Raw genomic sequence first — 14541 nt, 5'->3', positions numbered from 1 at the left:
GCAGAGGAGCTGGTCGGGGCAGCTGTGGGTCTCTTGCTCTGGCTGCAGCTTTGACTTTTCTACATATATAGTATATGTAATTGTTTTTGTGCGGAAGATGTTGGAGCTCTGATCCTGAAAGGTCTTTCTGAGGTGCTGAGCCCAGCCCATGGAGATGTTGCAGGAGCTCCTGGGTTGCATCAGTCAAGGCTGAAGGTCAGCTAGGGAGGAGCTGGGCCAGGTGTAGCTCCTGCAGCAGGGGCTTGCACGTGCTGGAGCTGTGCAGGTGAACTACAGTGTTCAGCAGTGTGCAAGGGCTGCAGACAAGGAGGTGCTAGCTCCCTGACTCAGCAGTTGCAGTCCTCCTCTTCTAGAGACCCCAGTGCACCCAGCTGCACTGATTGCTGTACATACAAATGTTTGAGTCCTTGGAAAGAGCATGTTGCCTCTCACCCCGTATATGCCAAGGCATGGATCTTGTGTGCTTGGTCCAATGTGTTTGCTGCCACTGTGCAGCGGACAGGGCTGCTTTTCCTGGCTGGTACTTGGAGCTGGACAGCAACACAAAGCCTGGACCACTTCTGGCCATTTGGAAAAAAGGAAATGCAAACAAAATAATTCATTTTACTGTCCTGGCCAGTTGCCAGCTCACTTAATTACTTTCTGCCAATCCACTCTGCAATCCTGTATGTTGCTGTTTATGTATTTTAGTAGCTCATATTGCAAATCTTTCACTAACAATGGCCCTATGAATAGCCGAGTTTGCTGAATTAATTGCACTGGTGAAAGGCTCAGGTTAATGTATAAAATGTACTTGTATCCCTGAATAAAGGAAACAAAGAATATTATATTACTGAGCTGAACTGGGTGAATCCAGTGTCCCCAAGTGACCGAGATGTGACGAATTGTGGGAGCTGTTTGAAAGCCACATCCAAATGCTTTGGCTGGGTTCAGACCCAACTCACCACCATGGGCTGGCTGAGAAGGGGAAGGAACCTTGCATCCTTCCTAGTTTTCCCAGTGTGTGGTTGTGGATAATGCACCTTTGTGTATATCTGTGTGACACTGCAGCCCTGATGCAGGTGAGTCTCACTAGGGTAATTTAATACCAATAACTGCAGTGGCAGTGAATAGCTACTCTTGGTAGGCTGAAGGCTGGAAAAAGTCAGTGAGAGCTTGAGGAACTTGTATTTTCACATTATTTTTCTCCATCTCTTTAATGTCCATGGTAATGCAGCCACCAGGGCTGTGAGGGCTGGCTATGCACAGCTGCGGTGCATCTTCTCCAGGTGAGAACCTCCTACCTCCTTCTTGTAGGTAACAGGTGATATATTGGTTTAAGTTCCTGTAAATCAGGAGCTCTGGTGCAGTTACTGCAGGAGTGATGCAGAGCTGTGATGTCCCACAGATGCCTGAACCCAGTTGGGAATGGGGTAGGACTAAAGAAGGGTGACTTGGGGGTGGATGTCATGTCAGTATTTCTTCTGAGTGATGAGGAGCTGAAGTCTAATTAGATTTTTGCCTGCAAGCTCAGATCTAGCTGATGACAATTCTGAACGGTGCTGGGCTGGAGCTCTGTCAGCAAAACCCATGTGTGCTGTCACCATGGGCACCTGGACTGCTGTTTGTCTTGTGCTTCTGTTATTCCTGCTAACTTTCCTATTGCAAAGCAAGTGCCATATTTTGTGTCTGCTCTTCTTCAGAGACATGATGCACCTGGGCATATCTCCCTGCATAGTAAGGGAGAGTGTGTGGGGCTTTGTGCTAGCGTGGGCTGATATGCACAGAAGGGCAGTGTGTATTAAGCTGTGCTGGATGAAAGCATTTCTATTTGGAAAACCTTGAGTTGGTTTAATTTCATGGGGTTCTGTGCTCTGCTGAACTCTGTTGATGTGACATGAGCATGGAAATCGGTGGCTTAATGAATCTAGTTTCCACGAGTCACTGCCCCGAGCCCCTGTTTCTGGTTGAGCTCTTGCATATGTTGCATCTTAATTTCAAGGCTGAGTGATGCGGGATAGATAGTAAACACCCTGAATGTCCTTGTCAGGTTGGGAAATTACCCTTGCATTTAGAACCTGTGCCTTATTTCTTGTCTTTGCATCTGATCCCAGTTCTGAGAGCTCTTATATTGCTTTCCCTGCTGTATTAAGGAGGTATGTGATACCAGGAGAGCACCAGGTGAGAGCATTCCAGGGTTGGGAAGAGCCTCCAGGATTAGGGATGCTGTGCTCACCTATGCGTGCATCACTAGTTGCACTGTGGAGAGGACCCTGGTGTTCATTTAGCAGGGAAATGCTGCATCCAGAAGGACGTGGTGATTGTGCTGAGGTTTCCCATTAGGAATGCCATCCCCTCTCTGCTGCCTCCAGCCTGCTTTGATGCACGGTGCTGCCAGCTGATGAAATCTGATTAGCACAAGTGCTTCTTCCTCTCTTCAGCGATTTGCAGTGTTCTTAATGTGATGCCTGCTAATGACAAGGGAAGAAGCTAAACCGAGTTATTTTCCCATTGACTAAGTGGCAGCTTGCATTGCTCCTAAAGGCAGCGAGCAGAGAGGACACCTTTAGGCTGCTGGATTGGGCCTGTTCATTCTGGCTGCTCAGAGCAGGAGAAATGGGGGAGATATCTGATGTCTGGTCTTGGCTTGGGATCCTACAGTCCAGGATCCTAGAGATTCTTGCTAGCACTCTCCACTTCAGCAGTGTAACTTGTAAGAGATCCTTGGGGCCGTGCAACCCCCAGCCTGAGGTATGGAGCCAGTCTGTTCCCTGAGCTGTGCCCCTGTGGTACTCAGGACTTCTTGCTGCTTTTCTTTGCCTGTGTGCTTGCTGAGGTTCCTAGAGTTGTGGGAGTGATTTCAGAGTGTATCTATGCAGCAAAAAACGAAGCAAGCCCTAAGCCTCCTCCTGGGCTTGCAGAGCACGTCATCAGTTATGTCTGCAAAATGCCTGCAAAGCGGGGCTGGGAAATGCAAGTCAGATCTCCCCTCTGTCGTCAGCAATGCTCATTCTGCATGCAGAATGCAGATGTCTAGACAAGGGGAAACGCAGAGGAGGTGCTGAAATGATGCAAAAAACAAGGCTTTAGCCAAGTCCAAGTGCCTGCCCTTGTGCTCCATGGAAGATAGAATAAAGCAGGCTTTTCCTTATTATTATTATTATTTTTTCCCCTTGGGGGTGTATGTTTTTGGAAAGGATTTACTATGCAAAGTCCCTTACATTGTTTCCACGGGGCTTGTTTAATACCTCCATGCCCTCTGGCAGTTCTGCCTCGGCCTGTATAGAGAACTGTACTTTTCCATACTGCAATTTGGTGTTAAAATTTACTGTGAATGAGTGCTTTTGTGGAGCAGTCCCACTGTACATCCTGCACACTGTGATAATCGTAACCCTGTGCTAATTACTGGCATCACAGATAATGGTGCTAGGTGCTGAAGCAGTTATCTTCGTACTGTTCACTCCCTACGTTCCTTTTCCCTTCTGTGCAGCATCCCTTATCTGTTTTCTGATCGCGAATGCCACCTAAAATCTGCTGCTTTCTTACAACACTGAGAACAAATGGTTTGGGAAGGCAGTCCTGTGTGTTACATATCCCATAATAGTCTGTGATTAAAACTTGCAGTGGTCTCTCACTGAGGCTTGTGCTGAGGGGTCTGCTGAGGTTCTGGGATGGCGTTTTCTGTAGCTGATGTTCCTCAGAAGGAGGTGATTTAATGCTGCTGGAGCCATCTGTTTTCTGCAGGTCTCCCAGAACAGTTAATGAGCAGTTATCCCAACGGCCGGGGCTGTAACAGCTCAGAATTGTCATCCTCTAAGCAAACGTGAAAGGCTGAAGAGTGAAATGTGGAAATGGTGTGGCACCACATTGGTGTGTCTCTGCTTCCATCTGCTTGAGAGGGATTTTCTTTGTGTCACCTCTGGAGATGCTCACCCATCCAAGACAACCAGTGCCCGGGTCAGCTCATGGGAGAGGCAGAAGGTGAAGGATGTGTAACCTTTACCTCCCAGCCTTCCCTAGGGCTCCGTTTGCACTCAAATCCTCCTGCCCATTTCTTTGAGCTGATTTCTGTGTGCAGTATCTTAATCAGGTTGTTAATTTTAACCTTTCCTTGAAGGATTATCTTTCACTCAGCTTCATTCCCGCAAATGCCAGCTCCCCTGGGGCACATCCCGTTACCTCATGCTCTTCACCTTCACACTTTCCCATGTCACAGAGGTCTTCATGGTTTTGCAGCACTGCTCCTTTCCAATGGTGCAGATGGAAACCTTCAGTCCTGGTAAAGCTTGTCCTGCTCTCTGCTGGTACCTGGCTGAAAGGGTGAGAGGGATGGCAAGACTGTCCCAGCGCTTTGTGAAGGCACAGGGAAGTGTAAGTGGTGAAAGGAAGCTCTGCTTTGCTAGAAACCAAGGCAGAGTCTGTGCTGCTTTCCAGGCACAGCTGCTGTGACTCATGGGATTAGATCACAGATCTGCCTAAGCAACAGCTTTTTGAAGCTCATCTTCTAATTTAGATGATTCGTTTGTTTCCGGGAGTGTTTTCTGGGAGTCTGCCTCTCTGCTGTTTCTTGGAGAGGTTTCTCAGTGTTGCCACGATGTCCCATCTGGGTGCAGCCATGAGGACAAGGCTGTGCTGCCATGGTGGTGTGGACAGGAGCCCAGAGGGATGGCCGCATCGACTAGCTCTGCCTCTCACGTCTGAGCAAGAGCTGCCGATGGCTTGCAGGTGGAGTTAATATTCCCCATGTGGGCTTTCTGTAGGCAGTAGGACAGGTGGCTTCTCCTTGATGAGCAGAATTGCTCCTGCCGTGGAGTAATATCGTGGCATGGCAACAGTGTGGCTCAAAATATGTTCAGTCTGATTGTTGCGTGCACAGATGGATGCAGAAAACAAGGGGAAGTGGCGAGGAGCCCCTTAGCTTGGAAAGAGTCTTTGCTTTCTCAGCACCCACTCAAGTCCTCTGACACATGGCATTTCTTGGTTGGAGCTTCAAAGCAAGAGAAGGCTGAGAAAAGCAGGATGGAAAGAAGAAATGGCTCGAGGTTAGCGAGCCACATCTGCTCATGCTTGCTTTCTGCTGCAGAAAAGATTGCTTTGCACCCCCCCGTCCCCGTCCCTGTCCCTGCTGGGTGCTGTGTGAGTGACCCATGCCCTTGTGCAGGTTCAACCTGCATGCTCCTCCTTGTCCCCATTGCAGCAGTGCTTGCTGCTTAAATGAAGGGAAACCATCTGCCTCCCGATTCTCCTGGTGGAAACCGCTCAGGAACGATGTTAAAAGAAAAATACAGTTCCACAGTAGTGATGCTTTCAAATGGGTGCTTTCCTTTTTTTTTTCCCACAGACTATCACTGTCTTATTAAGTACCAGTTACTAATTAGCCTTCATGTCTCATTAAAATCACAGTGGTTTCTTTACCTACTGAAAATTGCAAATAGCCTTTATTCTGGTATTTAATGCATGTTGATTGAAGTATTTATTGAATGCCACTTACACAGCTATGTGGCTGCATTCATTTTCTTCTTAAGACATTTACTAAACCGTTGCTTCGAATTACTCCAACCCATCTGGCCTATTAAGTGTTTGTGCAGAGTGTACCCGATTTTTCCCATCCACTCCCTCAATTGGTATTGAATATTCAGGAGAGCAGTGTTGTTGGTTTTTTTCCTCCCTGCTGTCTGCTCTTTCTGCCACCTTTTGTGGTGTGTTGGGTGGGACTGCTGCCCCAGCAGTGGACCCAAATAGCCAGCAGGGTCGTGAGGCCCTGCTTTCATGGGGACCCATGAACAGGCGTCTTCAGAGACAAATTCAGTTATTCTAGCATAGTAAGAGGATGTCCTGAAGGCAGGGATTGAAATCCACCCCACTGGCTGTCAGCTCTGCAAGCAGCCCTGCATCCTGAGCAGGAGGAGGACGGAAGGGATTAGGCATGAGCTCTGCTGGCAGGGCTTAGTGGGGAAGCACTTGTACAAACCTGCCGGCATTGGGCATGACAGCGACATGATTTTACTTCTGTAGTCAACCGCACAAACAAAAATGAGAACAGAACATGTCACTTGCTTTTGGTGATTATCCTAAGCAGGCTGAACCTGGCGCCAGCAGCAAAACTGGGGCTAAGAATGAACGTAAGTGGCAGTAAAATATTCACAGTGGGGTTGAGGGCAGAAAGTAGCTATTAGCTCTGAACGAGATCTGCAATAAATCAGGATCTGCCTTTATAGCTCTTCCTGTCAGGTAGGAAAAGGTGCTTCCTCCCCCATCCCAGCTGTAAATCTGTCTGTTTGGAGGCAGAATTAAGAGATGCCGAAGAGGAGGAATTGCAGTAATGCTTACTTCAGAACGTTGTGCTGAGGTTTTTCAAGCAATCTTTATAGCAGCATCGTGTGGGCTTGCAAAGTCAACGAGAAAGCTTTGCTCTACGTGTTACCCTTCCCACAAGAAGGGAAGGAGTGAGCATTGCTGGAAGCAGAAGCACGCTAGTTTTTCATCTTGGAGGTGCTCGTGGTGCTGTGTCTGCAGTCCCACATGGGGATGGTTGGCTGCGCCCATAGGGGATATGGCTGTCACTGAGGAAAACCAAAGCTGCCCACAGATGTGTGCATGCAAGGAGTCTGTGTTTTCCCAGTGAACCATCTGCACAAGGTTGTTTTTTCTTCTAGGGCTTAGCAGTGAGGCTAAGCCAATCCAGTTGAAGCTCTGGTTGGGCTAGTGTGGAGCTTTGTTCCATACTGGGAGTGGGATGGGGTTCCCCAGTGCCTTCTGCAGCTCTGCCAGCCAGAGGCTGATGGACCTATTGGCAGCTTGTCCTAATGAGAGAATTATGCAAGCACTAAGCAGAATCGACATTTGAGCACTTGGTGGAAAGTGTGCATCTTGCTGGTTTGTAGGCAGAAAGATCTTAGCGGGAACAGGGGAGAATCAAACCAAGCAGAACAATGAAAGCAAATATTCCAGTACGTTGCAAATGAGCACTCCCAGTTGGGTCCTTCTGTCCCAGGACACACTGGGTGAGGAGCAGCTGGGATGGAGGCGTGCAGAAGTGAAGCAGAAGCGATGCAGGATGGCCATCATTCCCAGACCTGTCTCACTGATGGATGCACCCAGATGAGGCAAAACCTGTCAGAGCCACCAGATGGTTTCAGGGAGCTGCTTAGCTCGAGCACAGGGAATACTGAAATATCCTAATGGTTTGACTTCAGACAGACCGCGACATCTCAATTTCTGTGTTGCCTTGACACATTGCTCTCCTCATGGGAAGGGAATGGAGCTGAACTGCCTCGCTCATCATTGTGGGGTGGCTGGTGGGAGGAGTGGGGTCAGTGGCAGAGCACTGAGCCTTGGGCTCCTGCTGGCTGTGAGCACATCTCTGTGGTACCCACGTGCCTGATGGGAGAATGATTTCCTCTTCTCCTCCTTCAGCTGTTTGTCTTTAGTCCTGAGCTCCTGAGTGATCCTTTTAGATATATTTTTTTCACGACTTACCCTAATAGTTCCTGAAGCATTTTCTTGGCTCCTTTGGGATACTCACACCCCGAGGGAAGCAGAGGGCAGAGGGATTTGTGGATGCCCCAGCCGTCCCTGCTGTGCTGTGTCACCCATCTTTCATGGGTACAGAGGTGGGAAACAACAGGAGGACCTACTTCTGCATGGCTGCTCCAATGCCAATGCAAACATGGCATCTTTCTGTCTTATTCCTGAGTGAATATAGGCTTTTCTGAAGGTGCAAGGATGCTAAGGGAAACAACGAGGTGTAGAAATAGAGAAAAATATGTTATTTGCATGATGACCCCTGGTGGGCAGCTGTGAGGAACCATCCTGGGACTGATCGTGGGGTGGGTGGGGGAGGAAGCTTTGCACTGAGCAAACTGTGGCCTTGGGGTCTGTGTGAACCCTCAACCAGAGCTGGGGTGCTGCCAGCCCTTGGCTTCTGCTGTGCATCCTGATGGTGGAGGCTTTCCTTAGCTTGTCACGTGCTATTTCTGGAGATCATTAGGAGCTCTTGGAGCTTGGCTTTGTCTCTGACAGCTTGATTGAGGGAAACCAAAGGGAGACGGAGTGTCATGAAGCTGTGTATGTGTGCCTGCATGCACTTATCAGTGTAAACACAGTATATGGAATTTATATCGATCAAACAAGGCCACAGAAATGCAGATCAGCCGTATCCTGCTTCATTACCATGCTTCAAAAGCTGCCCTGCTGCTATCAGAGGGAGCAGCATCTCCCCTGGGCTGTGTGCTGCTGCTGTCCAGGGTTGGGTTAAAAAAAACTTCAGCTTTGACTAGAAAAGTGGGCTCCAGGGTTGCTTTGGGGAAAATCTCAGATTCTGGCTGAGTTTACTTTGCATTTGTGATGGAGTTGGCATGAAGTTAGGGACTGTATCACTGTGCGTATGGGAAATTCTGCCAGGACAGGGCCCTGCTTGTGGCTCTGGCAATGCTCTGAGATGCATTACCCATTGGTGGGAGCGCTGGCCCCACATGGTGCCATTCACCTCTGTGTCTGTGTGCTCTTCTCACGGCATTAATTTGGTGAAAATATGGCAAGAAAGAAGGAGAGAATTACCCTCAAACCCTTTGCTATATAGATGGGATCTGTGTGCTTTGGGGGCAGTGGGACGATGTAGCTCTTACCCCGTTGCTTCCCCTCTAGGAGCAGAGCTTGAGCATCTCCTTCCCTGCAGGCTGCCTGCTGCTCCTGCTGCCCTCTGTTACCAATGGGCACCAGCAAAGCAATGCAGAGCCACGGTGCAACTGCAGAGCTTTATGGAAATCCATTTTTCCTCCCCGAAATAGCAAAGGCAGCGTTTAGCAGTAATGATGCCTGCTGGAATCGGAGTGACTGACAACAGCATCTCCTGGTGAGAGACGTGAGTGCGGTGTTTCAGACAAAAGGAGACATTTCCATGCCTCCCAGAACTGCAACCTGTATTTTGCAAGTTAAATCACTCCGATCTGATTGAAATCCACACGGCTGTGAGCTTTCTAGTTGGTGACACACTGCTCCAAATTACACACCCGATACTTTGGAAATTTCTAAATTGCTCACCTATTAGAAATTAATCCGTGAGAAGGGCAAACACTCAGCGTGCTGACAGGTTGAGTGTTCGCTGCCACCCCCCTCAGTAATTAAGAACTTTGCTTAATAGGTGTAAAGGGGAGCACAGCACTGAGTGTGCCATCTTCCCTGTCTGAGGTAGGGAATAAACTCCCTTTCTGCAACGTGTGCTGGGGATGTGTGATGGAGAGCCCATCTGAGCTGGGGGATCCTGGGGCCCTCCTCCCACCTCTGCTGTGTGATGTCTCCCTGTGCTCACTGTGGCAATAGAAAGGAATGCCAGCCCTGAGGATGACCCACGGGAGCTGTGCTGCAAGGCAGGTACGACTGACTTGCTGTGCATCACATAATGCAAGGGGTTAACATTCAGTTCATGTTTTCTTCCGTGCCATTCACCATGAGGGGGGTAGATCTACCCATAATCTGCAGCCCCTCCTCGTGCCACTGTGCAGGGCCCTGTTTGCAGCTGCAAATCCCCACTTCCCACCTTTTAGCCATTGGGTTTCTGGTGCCACCAGCCCTGCTGGATGTGCTGGTTCTGTGCACCGTGTTTGTGTCCCCAGGCACTGCCTGCAGCCCCTCGAGTGTCCCTGGGTTGCTCTGCATCTGCTGTGCATAGGAAATCCCTGCAGATGCAAAGCAACAGACCCGTCCCCATGCTATGCTTGTGTGAGCTGCAGTGCAATCATTGGTATGACAAGGTGTGAGCTGTGATGGTGTCCTGGCAGCCCAATTTGCCTGCAGGGTTGGGTGGAGGGGAGGCTGCTTCCTCCCATATTGCTCCCATCTAAAAGGCTGCAGGTGGGGGGTGCTGCCAGCCCCCAGCTCCTGCACCGTTCCCATTGGTGCTGGATTCAGTGTGTTTGCTCCGGGTGTGCCCTTCCTTTAGTTAGTCCTTGCAAGCACAGCAACTAAAATGCGGCTTTTGGTGAGAAATGCCACAAGAAAAGTGAACAATTTCCCACTTTTCTAGTCAAAGCTGAAGTTTTTTTTAACCCAAACGTGTGCCTGGGATGGGCAAATACACAGAGGGTGCAGATCTGCTTATTGCAGCATGACTGCAAGCCCAGTTGGCCTTGCCCAGTGCATAGATTTCAGCAGCAGCTGCCCTGAGTGGACTGGTAGGTGTGTGCATGGTGCACCAACCCAAACCTGTGTGCTCACTGACATGGGCTGTGCTGAGCTTTCCACGTGGACCTGTTGGAACCAGTGTGCTCAGTCACTGCTGCTGAAATGAGAGGTGTCACATTTTGTCCTTCCCTGGGTTTTATTTTAAATGCAGGAGACAAATCTGGAACGTTTGGTGGCTCCCTGGGGGGGAGCTGCCACTGAGGCTTCTAACGAGAGGTGCGTGTGACAGCTGTCTGTCTCTGCATTTTATACTGCTGCTCATCAGCTTAATGGCAATAAATGAACTCCCAGGTGGTGTTAGCGGAGGCTCTGGGATCTCTGTGCATTAGGAGCTGCTTAGGGAGCTGGGTTTGGCTTCTCTCTCTCTCTCTTTTTTTTTTTTGTCTTGGTTTTCAGCCTTTTAAAATAGCCTCTGTTTGCCCTGCAGCTCTCAGGATGGATGAGCTGCGCGTGCAATCCGCTTCCTGAGCTTCGCTGTTGCTCAGCCATAAAGGGAAAGAAATGTGTCTAACAAATGCAGCAGCCGTAGCTGTACAAACCTCACGAAGCCTCTTTGCGTGAGTGCTGCTCTGCTTTGGGCACGCAGCACCCATCCATTTGGGCTCAAGCCATGCCTCGTGGCAGTGTAAAAACTGGGGCTGAGGACACCTGTGTGAGGCAGGACCCCCACACGGGTGGGTTTTGGGGAGCAGCTCTGCATGGGCTGCCCTGAGGCTCCAGGAGGAGCAGCAAAAACACAGCGACGGCGGCTGACTCACAGCCGGTGCTGGGACTTGCCATGTGTTGTAATCAGCGAGAAATGCTTTGCCTGTGGTATCATTTTCTTTAAATATATCATTAGGGAAAATGACAGCCCAAATGGTGGGAGGATGCTAATGACTGCGGAGTGGCAGACGTTGCAGAAAAGAGTTTTCTGCAAACATATCGCAGGTGGGAGCCCAGGGGGAGGTGAGGAGATGGACGGGCATGTGGTGAGAGCTGGGGGTGTGGGGGGCTGCACTGGGCCCCAGCACTGCCCCACTTCCTCCTATGGCTTTGGTGAACCCAGTCCTATTGGGGAGCCCAACCCTAAAAGGAGGACCTGGTGATGCCCGGGGCTGCGGGGACAAAGTTCCCAGTGTTCCCTTCCACCCCTGTGCCATGTTTTCCCTCTCTCTATTTGTTGCAAGGAAGGCCACCAAGGAGCAAACTGTGTTTGGAGCTTTGTCTTTTGTGTCTCCGGTGTTCTCAAAATCTTACAGTTCTGCAGCATCTCTGTAAGGAATAATAAAAACGAATGACCTTTAATTTCCACCGAGCAGACTGCAGTTCCCAGGGACACTATGCAAACTCTGTGTTTTCTTCTAGATAAAGGTCTTCCGCCCTGTACTTCAGAGACACCGTGCTAGACTCTAATTTTTTTTTCTTGAAATTCTTCTCCAAGAGCAATTAGCAAGGAGAGGGACAGATAATTGCCTCAGTGCTCACACTGCTGAGGTCCAGTGCTGAGCAGCTGCATGGAGCCCTGCAATGCCCTTTGCATCAAAAGCACAGAGCAGAGTGGAGCTTCCTTTGAAGGGAGAGCTCTGCAGGAATGGAGCTTCTTGAACCCAACCTGCAGCCTCCTGCCCACACATTCCTGCAGAGGAAGCACTCGGAGGTCCTTTCAGTGCTCACACCAACCTCTGCCCTCATGATGCTTGCTCCCCTCCTGATGGGAGGTGCTGATCTCCAGCACTTTGCCCACTGTTGGTCCCCTTGTAATGAAACCACATCCTTTTTTTTCCCCACAGTGCTGCCTTTGGTGTTTCTGTGGGCTTGTTGCATACTGTCTCTCCTCTGCTTTCAGGGCTTGATGACAGCATGAGTGGCCGAAGGTTTCCCATGTACTATGTGCTGTCACATCCCCTCGGCTGCCAGCACAGGAGGCTGTGCTGGGTTTGACTCTTCTGTGGGTTATATTCTGCTTCTGGATGAGTCTGTGGGTGTTCTGTAAGTAACAGAGTCGTGGCTTGCATCTCGTTTGTCCCCCTACTGGCTGATATACCAACCAGGAGGTGTGTAAGGGGTTGAGCTTTAGCTTTACTTCTTTCATTGCATATTCATATTTCTGCAAGTCTGACATTGCTGCTGGCACCGGGCTGGGACGTGGGGCAGATTTATTCCTCCACCACGGGGAAAAGCATTGGTGCCTTCCCACCAAGTGCCTGGTATTGGGGTAGGAGCATTCGAACCCAGCTCACAGTGAGCTGGCACTGTGTCCCTACCGTCAGTGGCACTACGGGGGCTTCCTGTGAGCCCAGCAGCATGGCAGATGGAGGAGCACAGGATTTATTTACTATGATTGGGCAGGGAACATCCCCAACGCTCCCCTCTGCCAGCACGGCAGTTGGGAAGGGGAAGCACTACAAAATGGTAGGATCTGTTGACTGGCATTGAGGTTTTCTCTCCTCCTCCAGCACAGCGTGGAAGCGTGTCCAGCTCACGGTGCCCCACATGGGGGTTTTCCATGGGGTGAAGCAGATCGTGTTCTGCACACGGGGCCCAGAGGAGGCAGCACAGCCATTTTCTCAGTTTTTGTTTCATCCTTCAGACTGATCAGGGTGATGAAATGAATTGGTTTGAAACAGTTTTCTTCTTAAAACAAGTAGAGATTTCAGTAGAGTGGCACCGAGCTGCAGAGTGTGATTGTAAATGGGAGGAGAGGATGGCTGAGGTGGTCTGGGGATGTGTCCCATCCCTGTAGTTCCTTACACAGGTCTGACGCTGCAATGGAAAATCTGCCTTGGCTTGAGCTAAGTTGGCTTATGGTTATAATTCCACCTTAATTTTTCCCTTGGCAATTCTTCATGCTTGGCACTTGATATAGCAAGCGTGAGATGCTCTTTGAAGCAATTACAGCTATAAAGCAGGAGCGGGCTGGAATACCTGATTTAAATTCCGTGTCTATTGTGAGACGGATGGAAGCAGTCACTTGGATAGCTGCTGGCTCCCGAGCTCTGTCTCTGTGATCAGTGCAGGATCTCAGCTTTGCTCCTTGGCAGGTGATAGTGCCACGCTCCCAGCTCAATGCTGCCTTTTATTTTGTTTTATTTTCTCTTTCTTTCCTTTTTTTTCCTCCCAGTCTTTCTCCTATTTCATTTTCATTGCCTCTATAGAGTGTCAAGCACTCTCTGTGAGGAAGGGACAGCTGGGCTGATGGGATGGTGCTCTTCCATACTTGGGGAGTGTTTGGTTTGCAATTGAGACAGCTGGTAAAGCTCTGCAGAGAGCACTTTGCTGGCAGCCTGGGGCAAGAGAAAGCCAGAAAGGTGCATGGGGTGTGGGGCTAGTTGGCTCTGCTCTGAACTGGAAGGAATGATTGCCTCCAGGTGCTCGTCCTGGGGGAAATCATTGGTATTTGAAACATGATTTCCCTCTAAATCACTGATGGACAGATCATATCCTTCTGCATGAGGAGCTCAGCTCCTGGCAGGAACAAAAGTGCTTCTGGCGCTTTCAGTACTGCTTCTGTCTCATCATAGGATGTGTCCTTTCACAATGCACATAGCTGGGGTGTAGCAACGTGGCTGCTGAGAAGATAGAAGAGGCAGAAGTTATATGTAGGAGCTCTGTCCTGAGATCTGCAGTCTGGCCATTAGTACCTGACATACATAGGGGATCCTTCTGCTGCACACTGAAGCAGCATAACCTGAAGGAACGACCATTTATAGCACTGCACAGGTAGGTGAGTTATAAATAAGGATGCCACAAAATGCTTAGCAGTGAAAAAACCAAAAAGGAAGCTGCCACTATGGATTTTTCTCAAGTTTCACCTATTTTTCCAACATCTCAAACTTCCCAAGTGCTTAAGGCAGCAGCTGAAGGCAACTTGCTGCAACCAGCATGAGTGGGCACCCTTGGGGGGCGGGCATGGGGTAACCACAGCTTTCAGATCACTCACCTTTGCAAAAGGGAGTGTGCATGCTGATTTCCTCAGATGGTTTTTGTTTGCCATCGATCTGGAAAAGAAATCAATGAACCCATCCAATGACTCACCGAAGTGAGAGCAGGTCACGTTACACGTCGTGGTACCCCTCGCTGAGATGTTTTGAATTAACAGCGTTTGCTAATTGGGCAAGCTCTCTGCTGTCCTGCAATTAGCAGCCCTGGAAGCATGGCATCCCGCTCCCAGCCCGGAGGAGCCTTACAAGTGACAATGAGTGACTCAGCAGATGTCAGTGGCTGTGCAGGGCACGAGGAGTCCTTGTCGGAACACAGCCAAAAATCCCCACTTCCATTTGGGTTGAGAAAAGCAGATATTCAATTAAGGTTCTCATCTCCATGTGCAATTACTGTGGCAAAAGCAAACTGCCTGGTTATCTGGGAGTGCTGATAACTTGCCTTGCACCCTGCAGGCAG

This window comes from Cyrtonyx montezumae, unplaced genomic scaffold, assembly GCF_038088225.1.
Source record: "Cyrtonyx montezumae isolate F1298 unplaced genomic scaffold, pur_monq_1.0 scaffold_9, whole genome shotgun sequence".
In the NCBI taxonomy this organism is placed as follows: domain Eukaryota; kingdom Metazoa; phylum Chordata; class Aves; order Galliformes; family Odontophoridae; genus Cyrtonyx; species Cyrtonyx montezumae.
The sequence above is the reverse complement of the archived record's forward strand: the minus strand, read 5'-3'. Positions refer to the sequence as shown.